Source organism: Pelodiscus sinensis, chromosome 1 (genome assembly GCF_049634645.1).
Source record: "Pelodiscus sinensis isolate JC-2024 chromosome 1, ASM4963464v1, whole genome shotgun sequence".
Lineage (NCBI taxonomy): Eukaryota > Metazoa > Chordata > Testudines > Trionychidae > Pelodiscus > Pelodiscus sinensis.
The window spans coordinates 224383437-224397498 of NC_134711.1; the positions used below are offsets into that span (position 1 = coordinate 224383437).

Consider the following 14062-nt stretch of genomic DNA (forward strand, 5'->3'; position numbering starts at 1 on the left):
CAGTGGAAGATTATCGTCTCTCAGGGATTGTACACCATTTGATATCAATTTCCAGATGTTATGATCTTTTAAAAAAATTGAGTATATTCACTTTTTTTCCTATACGAGACAAGGTATTTAGTTATTTTTCTGTCAAGAACACAACTATATTTCTTCTTCTTCTTCCTCTTCTTCTTCTTCGGTGAAGTGAAGTTATTGAAACACGAGAGAAAAATTGACTCAGATAATGGTTTAATACAATGGAAGGAATAATTAATGTATGAATTTATTACAAACACAAGCCTGTGGATTTATCTGCATTTTTCTATGCGATCACATTTGGAAGATACAATATAAGATCACATCCCTAAAGATTTCATTATATAGAGGTGTGTGTGTGTGTATAAATGACTGAGTACTACAAGCATGTGCAGAGAGAGTGAACATTTTGGACACTATAAACTGCATTGTCTCTTGAGCACATACACACACACACACTCATGAAGGTAAATTCAGCTTTGCTAATTACACTTCAACTTTCCTCTTTAGCGCGGTGCAAACAAAACGCAGCACTGGAGCTGAGTGGGTGGCTAGGTGGAGGGGAATTTTTTCCTCTCTATTTAGAAACTAAATGCTGCCATCGCTTGAACTATGTCCCTGTCTCTCCCCTCCACCCCCCGAAGAAGGCAAAAGAGACCGCACCGAGCGGAGGCAAACAGGGCTGGAAGGAGGGCTGCCTGCCTCACTAATTAGAGTCCATCTGCAGGTAGGGGGCTCCTGGTATTGGAGAGGCTGGCCGGGAAGGGCTGTCTGCTCTGCCTGGCCATTTGCACCCGCTGCAAAGCCTCCTGGCCTGAGGCAAAGCTCAGGGCTAAAAGAACAGCTCGAACTGGCTGGACCCCAGCCAGCCACCCACTTTGGAGCACAGGGCTGCCCTTATAGCACAATTTGCCAGCCAACGCGGCTGGGGGAGGGGGCGGGGCAGTATATCAAGGAGAGACTGGGATAGGTGCTGAGCGAGTGGATTGCTTCCCAGCATTGCAAGACAGCAGGGCTGGGGCTATTTCCCTGCTGTTTTCCTGGTGCTAAAATGGACAAGCCTTTCCAAACGGTGCAAGGGGCAGGGCTGCGAGAGGCAGAAGGTGGTAGCGATCGTCACAGCTCCCTGTTAGCCTAACCCCAAAGACCTCGCCTCCGACGGGTAGGAATTTCATTCCTCTCGTCAGCTTCCCTTCAGGCTCCCGCCTCTGTGTCCAAGGGCGGGTCCCCAAGCCCTCAGCGACTGGCCTTTGGGTGTCCACAGGTCCCGCCGTTGCTCCACAATGAGATCTTGTACGCACACATATAATCGACATTGCTGCCCTCCTGCTTAGCAAAGCCCGAACCCCCTCTTTTCTAGCCGCTGCAGCAAAGGAAATGAAAACTCCCGCGCTCGGTGTGCGAGCAAGAAAGATCTTCTCTGGCCAGGGCAAGACCCGCTCTCCTCTGCTTTGTGAGTCTGATCGGCCGCCTTCTCCAAAAGCCTCCTCGCCAGCCCACGGGACTCCAGAGCAGGCATTGGGCAAGCAGGCTCTTTGCCACGAAACTGAATGCCACCAGGTCACCTGCCATTGGAAAAGCCACTTGGCCTCCCGACCAACTCATCCCCCCGTCACAAAGCCACGCGGGGAACAAGGCAGTGAGCGTCACAAAGCTATTTAGATTCCGAAGACTGCCACCCCCTCGTTATCAATGGTCACCATGTTCTAGAATCTTGGCCACGTTCTCTTGGGAAGCATGGAGCTGAGTAAGTAGGTCTGCAGAAGGCCTTAATTGTAGGGGCAAAGAAGGGGAAGCAAATTCTGTAAATAACGAAACTCCACAGCAGGATGGCCCCTCTTTTAGTGGAGGTGAAGAAAGAGAGGAGCCAGTATTCCAGAGGTCACCTCACTTTAGATTTACCAAGCCAGCTGAGAAGAGAATCAACTCTAAGAGACTGCCAGCAGCGCCCGTAATTTACATTGTCTTCCTCCCTGCTTCACTGTGGACCCAGGATCTTGGAACATTTGCCTGGGTCTTTATCTGCTGTCTTGCTGATCGCAAAAAACATCATTGTCTCATTTTACACCAGTCAACTAAGCGAGTGCCAGTGGAATAAAATCCACAAAGTACACACATAACTGCTCTCTGGCTAAAGAAGTCTGTTCCTTGCAAGCTGTAAAGGCCTGCAAATTAAATACCAGTTACTGAGGGCCATAAAATGCTTTTTATTGCACAAAGTCTACTTAAAACAGAAGAGAATAGACCTTTTATTTTCAGGACGGGAAAGAAGGGTGGGTCCCGAAGACATATATTGGCAAAGAAATAATACATACAGTGCCTGAATAGAGGCATAGTGGAGAAATTCTATCGCCTTCGGGAGACAGGTTTTTCTCGTGGCATACAGAGGCGGTGTTATGCAAAGGTGGCTATGATGGGGCTTATTGCAGGTGAGTTTATGAAGGGCGGGGAGTCAAACAACAGTAGTTCTATGTAGGAGAGAGCGAGTGGTACAACTGCAGGAACTCTTCTAGAGAGACGGTGTATTTTAATTCTCTCCCTCCTCCCCCTTGATAAATTTGACTCCAACGGTTTGGTGGTAAATGTAAATCATCAGGGTGCTACTATAAATTGATTGCTTCCACCTGCCAAAGCGTATTCTTTGTGATCTTGGGGAGGGTCTGGCTTTCAATCTTTGGAACACTTAACATTTTTTTAAAAAGTTGTATTTTTCACTTGGTTATCTCCCGTGGTGATTGGGTAGAGGTGGGGTGCAGAAGGAACATAGGGAGTAAAAAACAGCCTTATCCTCTGACTAGTGCTGTCAGTATCAAACACTTGAGGATGGCTACTACACGTCCAGATTTAGTGTGCAGACTAAACTTTAAGCAAATAAAATTGGCAACTAAATCGAAAGAGAGAAAGTTTAAGTTTACTTAAATGAAATATAAGGCTTTTATTTAGTTCCCTTTTTATAGAAAGAAAGAAAGAAAGAAAGAAAGAAAGAAAGAAAGAAAGAAAGAAAGAAAGAAAGAAAGAAAGAAAGAAAGAAAGAAAGAAAGAAAGAAAGAAAGAAAGAAAAACTCACTCTGCACTAAGTGGTATGAATAACTTGCAGATATAGACTGAGAATTTATTTTACAATGAAATCTTGTTTTTCTCATCTAAACGTCTCTCTTATATTTTTCTAGTCATTCACTCCTGTATTTTATTAGCTTTGAACATCCCACCATTGTGGTTTCCTTCTATATATGTTTCACCCCCTGCAATGTTTCAAATAATTCCCTTAAACGGTCATTTTGCTGGGGCAGACTCTCGGCACAGTACAGTAGTGTACTCTTGTGATGTTACAATGCTAGGGAGCTTGTGCCAGTCACGTGCAAGCATTTTTGAAAGATTATTTTTTCCAAAGATAGTAGCATTTGAGATTGTAACACTTGTTTTGTAACATGACCCCTGCTTATTTTGACTAAATTTACTAAGATGTATTATTCAGATCCAGACTGTAAACAGAGAGGCTTTCTGTAGATGATTAGAAATGCTTGAAGACTAGACTTGGAAACACAGGCAGAACTGAAACTAAGCCATGTGCCTACAGTTATTTCAAAGGTTTCTTTCTCTTGCCACCCCAGTTAGAAACTTCCAAAACAATCATTTGAAGGAGGGTCCATTATTGTTTGCCTATGAAATTCTGCTAATAACAGACCGCCACAGGCAGGACACTGTGGTTGAAGTTTATGCACTCCATGAATCACAACATTAGGCAAAGTTACCTCGTTAAAATGAATAATTGCTCTAATATGTTCTTCATTTCATGGAGCCGTTTGGCAAGCATCCTGATGTGCCAATGCGATTCCAAAAAGCATCGACGTGATAGTTTGGCATGACGAAAATGATGGCTCTAAAATACTGTTGATGGAAACCACAAGTCGTAAGCAAGTGCTGATTAAACTCCAGGCGAATGTATCCTTTCGGGAGGAGGAATGACCAGACCTTTACACTCTGGATCTGGTACGACGAGTTGCAACAAGCAGTGACTTTTAATAAAACTTATAGTGGGTAACTTGTGCTCGGAGCTCCTCATTATCGATAGGGGTTAATATGGGGAGAAAGATACTAATAACATTTCTGATTAGGAGTGAAGTTATCCGATGTCTCCTCCCGGTGATCACGGTGGGAGGACTAAATGCACGTTGAAGGGGTGCGGCTTTGCCTCTTTTGTGTGTGTGCACGGACTGGTTCCCCTCCTGTTGAGGGGTTTTCTCAGGTGCCAGGCAAAATGAGGCAAGAGCAATTTGTTTATCTCTGAGAGGAGGGAGAGTGGGCTATTTAAGGACCCGATTCTGCCCTTCCCCCCATTGAAATCACTGAACATTTTGACACTGTGTTAAATTAAGGATCGACGCCCATCATTCGCTTTGCAATAGCTGAGCCGTTGTGTTCCCCGATGAAAAACGTCCTCGGGTTCCTCTTTCTGCGCAATCGTGAAGTCACCACGCTCCTGTTGCTGGTTCGGCCTGTGTAGACGGGCTGTCTTGATCAGCTGCAAGGAGACTGAGGCCGCAGCTTGCGCTTCCAGCCCCCTTGTTCCACTTAATCCCTCCGCTGGCGAGCCTGCATTCTGAACCAGGGAGCCTTCATTCTGAACCGGCGGAAGAAAACCCCGCCGCCTATAGCAGCGCAGAGAAGAAAGAAAGTAGTTCTGAGAAGTTAGATTTGGAAGCCACGCTTGCAAAGAGCTGGCGCCCCTCGCTTCCCGCGTGCAGCCGGTGCACAACCCGTGTAGACCGGGCATGTAGATTCAGTTCAATTGACCTTCTTCTAGGTCCCTCTGCAGGCACCACTATTCACCCAGTCTAAACACCAGGGGGAAATTTGGATTGGTTTGTTTCACATTGGCCTCTCTTCGGTTCCTCTGCCATCAGCTGTGGAAAGCTGTGGAACTAGCCAACAGATCTTGTAGCCAGGGCTGGCCTTACCATGAGGCAAACTGAGGCAGCCGCCTCTGGTGCCAGACTGGGGGGAGGGGGCAGGGGACGCTACTAGGATCCAGAGTGTAGAAAATTGTGTCTCTTGCTGGTGCATATGTATTCTCTCTGCTCTAGATTCATAGGCCGTGTCCAGACTCAGGGGTTCTTTCGAAAAAAGTAGCCTTTTTTCGAAAGACCTTCCCCTGCATCCAGACTCAAGCCGCGTTCTTTCGAAATTATTTCGAAAGAACGCGGCTTTTCTTTCGATGGCGGTAAACCTCGTTTCACGAGGAAGAACGCCTTCTTTCGAAAGTTCCTCTTTCGAAAGAAGGCGTTCTTCAATGTAAATAGGGCTTCCTCGAAAGTGAGCATCCAGACTCGCTGGGTGCTCTCTTTCGAAAAAGCGGATTGCTCTTTCGAAAGATCCGCCTGCAGTCTAGACGCGATCTTTCGAAAGAGGCTCTTTCGAAAGAGCCTCTTTCGAAAAAAGCCTGCAGTCTAGACATAGCCATAGAGATGGTGGAGTGCTGTGCTGGAGGAAGGAGGGCACAGGAGACATAACAGGCAGCCAGGAGAAAAGGTGAGCGAGAATAACAGAAAATACCATGCACCACGAGAGGAGTAGAACAGAAAGAAGGCAGAATTGAGATCGTTCAAAGTTTTAGCCCAAGCGAGGGAGAGTCCGGATGTAATTTGAGCTCCCCACCTCAGGTGCCAAAATGTTGTGGGCGAGCCCTGCTTGTAGCGCCCTACAGATGGCAAGCTCCCGGGCTCTTTTGGATTCACCCGGGTGCCTCAGCGGGCTGACTTCTCTGTACAGTGTGAGCTAGTCACGGACTCCATGTTGTGAATTAGAAGCTTAGCTGCTTTCAGCAGTTGGCTTGGCTGCTGGAGGGATGGGCCAAGGAGACCCAAGCACAGAGTGATAGCAGTGGAACAGAGCCACTACAAGCAAACCACTAGACTAGAGCAGGGATGGGGAACCTAAGGCCTTAGGGCCAGATGTGCCCCCGGCTTGCCAGGATCAGGTCTGGAGAACCAGGGCTTCCCCCACAACATTGTGGAACCTGCCCTATTGCTCCAGCTCCCCTGTCATCCTCCTGTGACTGAAGCACACAAAATCTACTACCCTGAGCCCCCTAGGCTCTGGTATGCGAGGGGAACGTGGGGAGTCAGGGGCCACGTCAGCGAGGGTTTAATTTTGTTTGTTTGTTTTTGGTTTGTTGTTGTTTTCCTTCTCATTTGTGTGCAGCTCTCCCCTCCCCCCCAATTAATTTTTCTGTGGGTCAGCGTCTCTGACCCAAAAAATGTTCCACACCACTTGACTAGAGAGATATGAAAGGAGATGGGACCTTTCCAGAGCTAACTTAGGTAAAGGCCAGCCAGCTGCTGTGGGGAGAGGGAGAGGAGAGACCAGGGAGAGAGACTCATAGGATGGAAGAGACCTCAGGAGGTCATTGGGTCCAACCCCCTGCTCAAAGCAAGACCAACCCAACTAAATCATCCCAGCCAGGGTTTTGTCAAGCCAGGATTTAAAAACCTCTGGAGATGGAGATTCCACCACCTCCCTAGGGAACCCATTCCAGTACTTCACCACCCTTCAAGGGAAATCGTTTTTCCTAATATCCAACCTAGCCCTCCTCCACTGCAATTTGAGACCATTGCCCCTCATTCTGCCATCGGTCACTACTGAGAACAGCCTCTTTCCATCCTCTTTGGAACCTCCCTTCAGGTAGTTGAAGGCTGCTGTCAAATCCCCCCTCACGTTTCTCTCCTGAAGACTAAACAAGCCCAAATTTCTCAGCTTTTCTTCATAGGTCACGTGCTCCAGCCCCCTAATAATTTTTTTTGCCCTCCACTGGACCCTCTCCAATGCGTCCACATCCTTTCTGTTGCGGGAGGCCTAGAATTGGATGTAATACTCCAGATGTGGCCTCACCAGTGCTGAATATAGGGGAATAATCACGTCTCTAGATCTCCTAGCAACGCTTCTCCTAATGCACCCTAATATGCCATTAGCCTTCCTGGCTACAAGGTCACACTGTTGACTCATATCCAGTTTCTCATCCACTGTAATCTCTAGGTCCTTTTCCATCTAACTGGCGCTTAGCCAGTCAGTCCCCAGCCTGTAACGGTGCTTTAACTCTGCACTTGTCTTTGTTGAACCTCATCAGATTTCTTTTGGTCCAATCCTCCAATTTGTCTAGGTCACTTTGGACCCTATCGCTACCCTCCATTGTATCTACCTCTTCCCCCTAGTTTAGTGTCATCTGCGAACTTGCTGACGGTTCAATCTAGCCCCTCATCCAGGTCATTAATAAAGATGTTGAACAAAACCAGTCCTAGAACTGACCTTTGGGGCAGTCTACTTGATAGACAACCAACCAGACATCGAGCCATTGATCACTACCCATTAAACCTGGTAATCTAGCCAGCTTTCTACCAACAGTCCCTTTATCCATTTATCTTACAGTCCATTTACCCAATCCATACTCCCTTAACTTACTGGCATTTTAAAGGAGGCAAAAATGAAATGCATCTTTGGCTCCTCCTTATATTAACAAACCCTTTCCGCACTCCTGTGAATGCTTCTTAGTCTTAGCAATGTTCGCTACCTTTACTCAGGCTACCACTGTATGGGCTGGCCATGGAATTTGAGGGGGTAAGGCTGAAAAGGGAAAAGAGGTTGCTTTAATTTCTCCTCTTTGGTTATTTCTGATGGCTGAACTCATCTGAGTCTGCAGCTCAGTTCTAAACATGGCAGAAAACCAGAAATGGAGAAGTCTACCACACAGTAATAGGAAGGTATTGGTGCATACCAGGCTGGTAAGCCACCACTAATCAGGAAAAAGAGCTGGGTTCCATGCCTGGTTCTGCCACAGCTTTCCTGTGTGACCTTGGGCAAGTCATTTTTAATCTCCCTGTGATTCAGTTGCCTATCTTTATAATGGGCATAATCAGGGCTTGACAAATCCCAGCAAGAGCTACTCACCAGCCCCTCACCACGCATGTGCCAGACTGGCACTGCAAATGCGCGAAGCACCAATGAATGGGGCGCATGGAACGACCAGCTGAAATCTACTCACCCCAGGTGAGAAGATTCAGCGGTTTGTTGAGCCCTGGGCATAATAACACACCTTTTCTTCATCTGTGCCTTTGTCTGTCTTGGCTGTTATGACTTTCCAGGGACTAAATTAGTCAGCTTAACTTCTGTACCAGGAAAGATAACAGAGAAAGTAATTAAGGAATCCATTTGCAAACATCTAGAAGATAACAAAGTGATAAGTAACAGTCAGCATGAATTTGTCAAGAATAAATCATGTCACACCAACAAGCGAGTGGGATAAGGAGGAAGTGGTAGACGTGGTATACCTAGACTTTAGTAAAATATTTTATATAGTCTTGCATGACCTTCGCATTAATAAATTAGGGAAATATAACCTAAATGGGTCTACTATACAGTGGGCTCATAACTGGTTGGATAACCATTCCCGGAGTGTAGTTATCAATGGTTCACAGTCACACTGCAAGGGCTTAATGAGTGGGGTTCTGCAGGGGTCAGTTTGAAGACTGGTTCTATTTAATATCTTCATCAACCATTTAGATAATGACATAGAGAGTACGATTATTAAATTTGCAGATGATACAAAGCTGGGGAGGGTTGCAAGTGCTTTGGAGGACAGGATTATAATTGAAAATTATCTGGACAAACTGGAGAAATGGTCTGAGGTAAATAGAATGACGTTTAATAAGAACAAATGCAAAGTACTCCACTTAGGAAGGAACAATCGGTTTCACACATACAAAATGGGAAATGAGTAGGAAGGAGTACTGCTGAAAGGGATCTAAAGGTCATAGAGGACCACAAGCAAAATATGAGACAGCAGTATGACACTGTTGTAAAAAAAGCAAACATGACTCTGGAATATAATAACAGGAGTGCCATGAGCAAGAAATAAGAAGTAGTTCTTCCACTCTACTCTCCAATGATTAGGCCTCAACTGGAATACTGTGTCCAGTTCTGAGCACCACCTTTCAAGAAAGATGTGGAGAAACTGGAGAAGGTCCAGAGAAGAGCAACAAAAATTATGATAAGGCTAAAAAACAAGACCTATGAGAGAAAAATTGAAAGACTTGGGTTTATTTAGTCTGGAAAAGAGAAGACTTGAGAGGGGATATGATATCAGCTTTCAAGTACCTAAAAGGTTGTTACAAGGAGGACAGAGAAAAATATTCTGCTTAACCTCTGATGACAGGACAAGAAGCAATGGAATTAAATTTCAGCAAGGGAGGTTTAGGTTGGACATTAGGAAAAACTTCCTAACTGTCAGAGACATTAATAAATTGTCTTGGGAAGTTGTGGAATCTCCATCATTGGAGATTTTTAAGAGCAGGTTAGATAGACACCTGTCAGGGATGATCTAGAAGATAATGCTTGGTCCTGCCATGAGTGCAGGGGACCGGACTTGTTGACCTCTCAAGGTTCCTTCCAGTTCTGTGATTATGTGATTTCTACCATGTCTGCCACAATGTGGTTCCATCTCACTGGTAGTCTTTAGACATTACCACAATATACATATTACATTTAACAGGTTCTCTCTTTTCTGCTTCTCCAGTCTCACTGGTCATCAAATCTTGTTCTCATGTGCCAAGAAAAGGCATGATCTCTGGGAAGGGAATAAGGTATTATCAAGTTACATATAAATAAACAAAGAGCTAAATATAAAATTATTATTATTATTATTATTATTTTTCAGGTTGACCCATCTGAACAATTCTGGTAACCTACTTTCTCAACATGACTGGTCATTCCAAAGCCTCATAAATATTCCTTGACAAAGGCCAAGAAGCAGTGAAAAAAATCTTGCTCTGTATCTCAGGGATTTCTACAGTGCCTGTCACTCCTAATCCTGCAAAGACTTATGCATACATTTAACTTTGCAGACTACATTACTAAGGGTACGGCTACACTGTGAGGTTTTTCCGAATAAGGTATGCAAATTGTGCTTGCATTGAATAAGGGGGCTTCTGAAAAAGGTTTTTTTCCCCGACATTTGGCCCCATGTAGACAGGCCAAATATCAGAAAATCCTCTTCTGGAAAAAAAATCAGAAGAAGATATGTAAATGTGAGCACAATTTGCATACCTTATTCGGAAAAAAACCACAGTGTAGCTATACCCTAAGTTACATTTTAACTTTGTTTATCTATGGCTCAGCATGGTTAGAAGATTCAGAGAGTCTTTTTTTTCCCATTTAAAGAAAGAGATATAAAAAGGTACTGGTTTTCTAAGAATCAGAAAGGACAACGGAAACTCCTTTGAGGCAAAGGGAACTTCCTTTAATCATCAATTCTTAAATTATCATGTAATTTAAGTTTTCTTTGACTGAACACACTTTGGATTTGAAACCCTGTCTTTCATATTTCTGTGATAGAATAGAATTTTTCTTCCTAGAATGAATATAATGTTAAATACAAGTTTTGTAAAATTTTAATTTGAATTTCTATTTTGTTTAGTTTTGTTCAGTGAAACATCCTTGTGAAGTTTAATTGGGGTGGGGTTTTTTGTTGTTGTTTTGGAAGGAGGAGAAAGACTTGGTGGTACATCTGCTAAATCTTAACTCCAATTTAACAATGTCTCCGTGTATTTTCTTAATTTTTAAATCCTTCAAAACATTTTTTAGCCTTAGGTTATGCATAGGATGTTACATTTCAGGTAGATTGGTATGTCTTGATAGTTAGGGAAGGAGCACAAGTGATTATTCAAAATAATTATCAAGAATTGTGAAATATGTTGGTTTCCAGATGAAACTATAGCAAAAATAGTATTAATATTTTCTTACTCCAAAAAAACTATACATTTACAAATATCAAATGACATCCCCTTCTTTTAGTCTGAATATATTATACCATCATGCAAAACAAGTCAATATTTGACAGGAAACATACATATCCAATTTAGAAATGTCTAAAATTATATTCTTCAAAAAGAAGAAAAACTAAAAGGATTACATGGGATACACAACAGTGATTCTGAAATCACACCTTGAAGGCACATCTACACAGCAGGGCAAAAGTCAAATTAAGCTATGCAACTTGAGCTATGTCAATTGTGTAGTTTAAGTCGAAATAGCTTAATTTGGCTTTTGGTGCTATCTACACAGCAGGAAATCAAAGGAAGAACACTCTTCCTTTGACTTCTCTTACTCCTTGTAAAATGAGGGTTACCATGAGTCGGAGTAAGAAGTCCTCCAGCTCGACATTATTTGCAGTGAAGATACACTCTGTTATTTCAGAATAACATTAATTATTCTGAAATAACACTGCTGTGTAGATGTAGCATGAGTCTGAACCTCACATCCCAAAGATCAAGTGTTCAGAACTTGAACCCAGATCCAAATCAACCAGCCAGCAGAATAACCACAAAGGGTAAATCAGTTGGAATTGGGTGCTTATGGGCTTTTGAAAATCCCACTGTTTGTCTATCTGCATCTTTAGGCACCTAATTATCTTTTAAAATCTGTCGCTTAGTGAGTAGACTTAGCCACAGTCTCCCTCCATATCCCCCCAGCTTTGGAAAGGAAGTATGTTGCAACAGTGCCAGTACACAGTATATGCACCTTGATGTGTCACTATACAGGTTACACTTCCCTAAACTGGAACTCTCTCATCCGTCAGGACCACTGATGTTCCTGGGCCAGAGAGCTCTGGTGGCCAGGAGTCAGGCAACAGGAGGGCTGGCTGCTGGGAGCCAGGGCTGTGGTTGAGGGGCAGTCCGGCAGGGGAGACAGGCTCATGTGGCATCCCAGCAGTGGGGCTGCGTGAATTGGGAAGCCCGGGCCACAAAGCAGCCTGGCAGAGATCCGGAGCTGTGCACACTAGGGAGGGGGGCCGAAGCTGGGGTTGTGCGGCAGCCCGGTAAGGGGAGCTGGATTCAGGCCACAACAGTGCGATGGGGGACTGGGCTGTGGCAGCCAGGGAGAGGGGATGGGGATGGCAGCCAGCAGAAGAACTGGGCTGGAGCTGTACAGCAGCTCACTGAGCTGGGATTATTGGCATGCAGCCGACTGTGGCCATTAGGAGGGTGACCAACCAGAGCTGAAAGTGGAGCCAGTGGCAGACTGGAAAGCCGGCAGCAGGGGACCTCCCCTGGTCCAGCAAATTCCCTCATTCGGGACTGGTCAGGTCCCAAGGGTGCTGGACCAGGGAGCTCTAACCTGTAGCTATAGAATTCTCACCTCACCCTTCCTCCTCCACCTGTACAGTGATGGTTCTGTGGTGCTTGGTACCCTCTGGGTGTTGGAAGGATCAACAGAGCACCGTGGACAACTTATTCCCTTCCATTATTGTGCAGGATGGGCTCTTAGGAATTGAGTCCAATAACAATATTGAAGGGAACATAAGCAGAGCAGCAAGAATTTTGGGATGGTGCATGATCCCCTTGTCCCCTTAGAGGCTGCACTGATGGAGAGAGCTCTCATTTCTACCGTATGTCAAACCAATACCCCGGATCCAAACACTTCCTGAATTAAAGCCATACTTCACCACTTAGGGCCATCTCCTCTCAAATTAAAGAGAATTGAATCAAGAAGGGGTCAGGGATATCTTTGCTTACCTTGGATGTTTTACCACCCACATCTTTATTTGTCATGACTTAATGAGTTGAGATGAGCAGCTGTATGTGCTGCAAGACACTGAAGAAACTCTATGGCAGTGTGAAGTCTGGAACTTAAGTAGGTTCTTAAATGTACAAAGGATACAGCATCTGTGGGTGAGTAACAAAGTTCCTTTTTTAGAAAGTGGAGTGTATATTTCCTCTGTGAAAATGTGAATAGATCCCATTTCAATTGTGTGAAATAGTGCTAGATGACACAGTGATAAATGCATAATAATAATTAATAAAAATAATATCACATTGAAATTTACATCACATTGAATATTACAAATGAGCTTTTCCTTGCTGTGGCTATAACAGGTTGGTATTTCCCTGACAGGTCAGGACAATAGGACTGTGAAGAGAAGTGCATAAAAGACACTGCAGCCAGAGCTACCAGGCTACTTACTGAGCTTTTACAGCAGCATCAGATACTTGACCAATGAATTCTCTCTTTGTTTTTCATGCAGAGGGGAAAGGGAAAACATAAGCAATAGCAGGCTGGCAGTGTTGTCAACTTTTGTGATATCTGGTATGTTTTGAAGCACCCATCCCTGGAATCTTGTAATTGCACCTGAATCTCAGCTTTCGTTTTTAAATAACAGTAATTTTCTGGCCCTCATGGTTACAGAGGAAAGCTTGAAAATGTGACTGCTAAAGGCTCTAAAAACAAAAAGTAAATAAACAGATCCCCACATTTATTTGTATTTTAAAGTCTTATGACTTTTAGGCCAATCTCATGATTTTTGTGGAACCTATGATTTTTGAATGGATCTAAATGGATGCATAGGTTGAACATTATTTTCACATATTGGGTCAAATTCTGGATCTTTGAAAGTCAATGACGAGTTCAAAGGGATCAGAATTTGTTCTGGACTCATTTGTCACTTATCACTCTGCAGAATGATTTATTCTCTATTGTTCCCTATAAGTTAATTTGTGAACAAGTGGGTTTGATTTTGAAAATAGGATTTTGATTTAAATACTTAAGTGTTTAAATATTTTATCTACTGACAGTGCTTCTTCTTCTCCTTCTTCTTCTTATTTGTATTACTGAAGTGACGAGAAACTCCAGTCATGGACCACGATCCCATTGTGCCACGTGATGTACAAATACGGAACAAAAAGACAATCCCTGTCCCCAAAGAGTTTATAATCTAAACATAAGACAAGGGACAACAGATGGAGATAGACAGATAGGAAAGCAGCTTAATTGTTATAATTAATAGTTATTTGTTTTATTTGCCTTTCCAATAAGAAGTACAGATAAAGAGAAAGGGTGAAATCCAAGCTCCACTGAAATCAGTGGCAATACTCCATTGACTTCAATAGAGCTGGGATTTTATCTTTAGTTCTTTCCCTTATGTGTGAGGAATGGGGCTTTTGAAGAGAGACAGGGTTAGGAGACAATTGTTGGATTTCAATTGTTAATATTGAGCAAT

General features: G+C 43.8%; 1 long non-coding RNA gene across 1 annotated transcript; it reads left to right on the forward strand.

Moving 5' to 3' along the window:
- The first annotated feature begins 339 nt into the window (after nucleotides 1–339).
- On the forward strand, nucleotides 340–4060 carry LOC112543528 (uncharacterized). The gene is made up of 3 exons (XR_003086714.2): nucleotides 340–2447; nucleotides 2962–3098; nucleotides 3818–4060. It is a non-coding gene; the product is annotated as an uncharacterized LOC112543528 (long non-coding RNA).
- Nucleotides 4061–14062: the final 10002 nt, after the last annotated feature.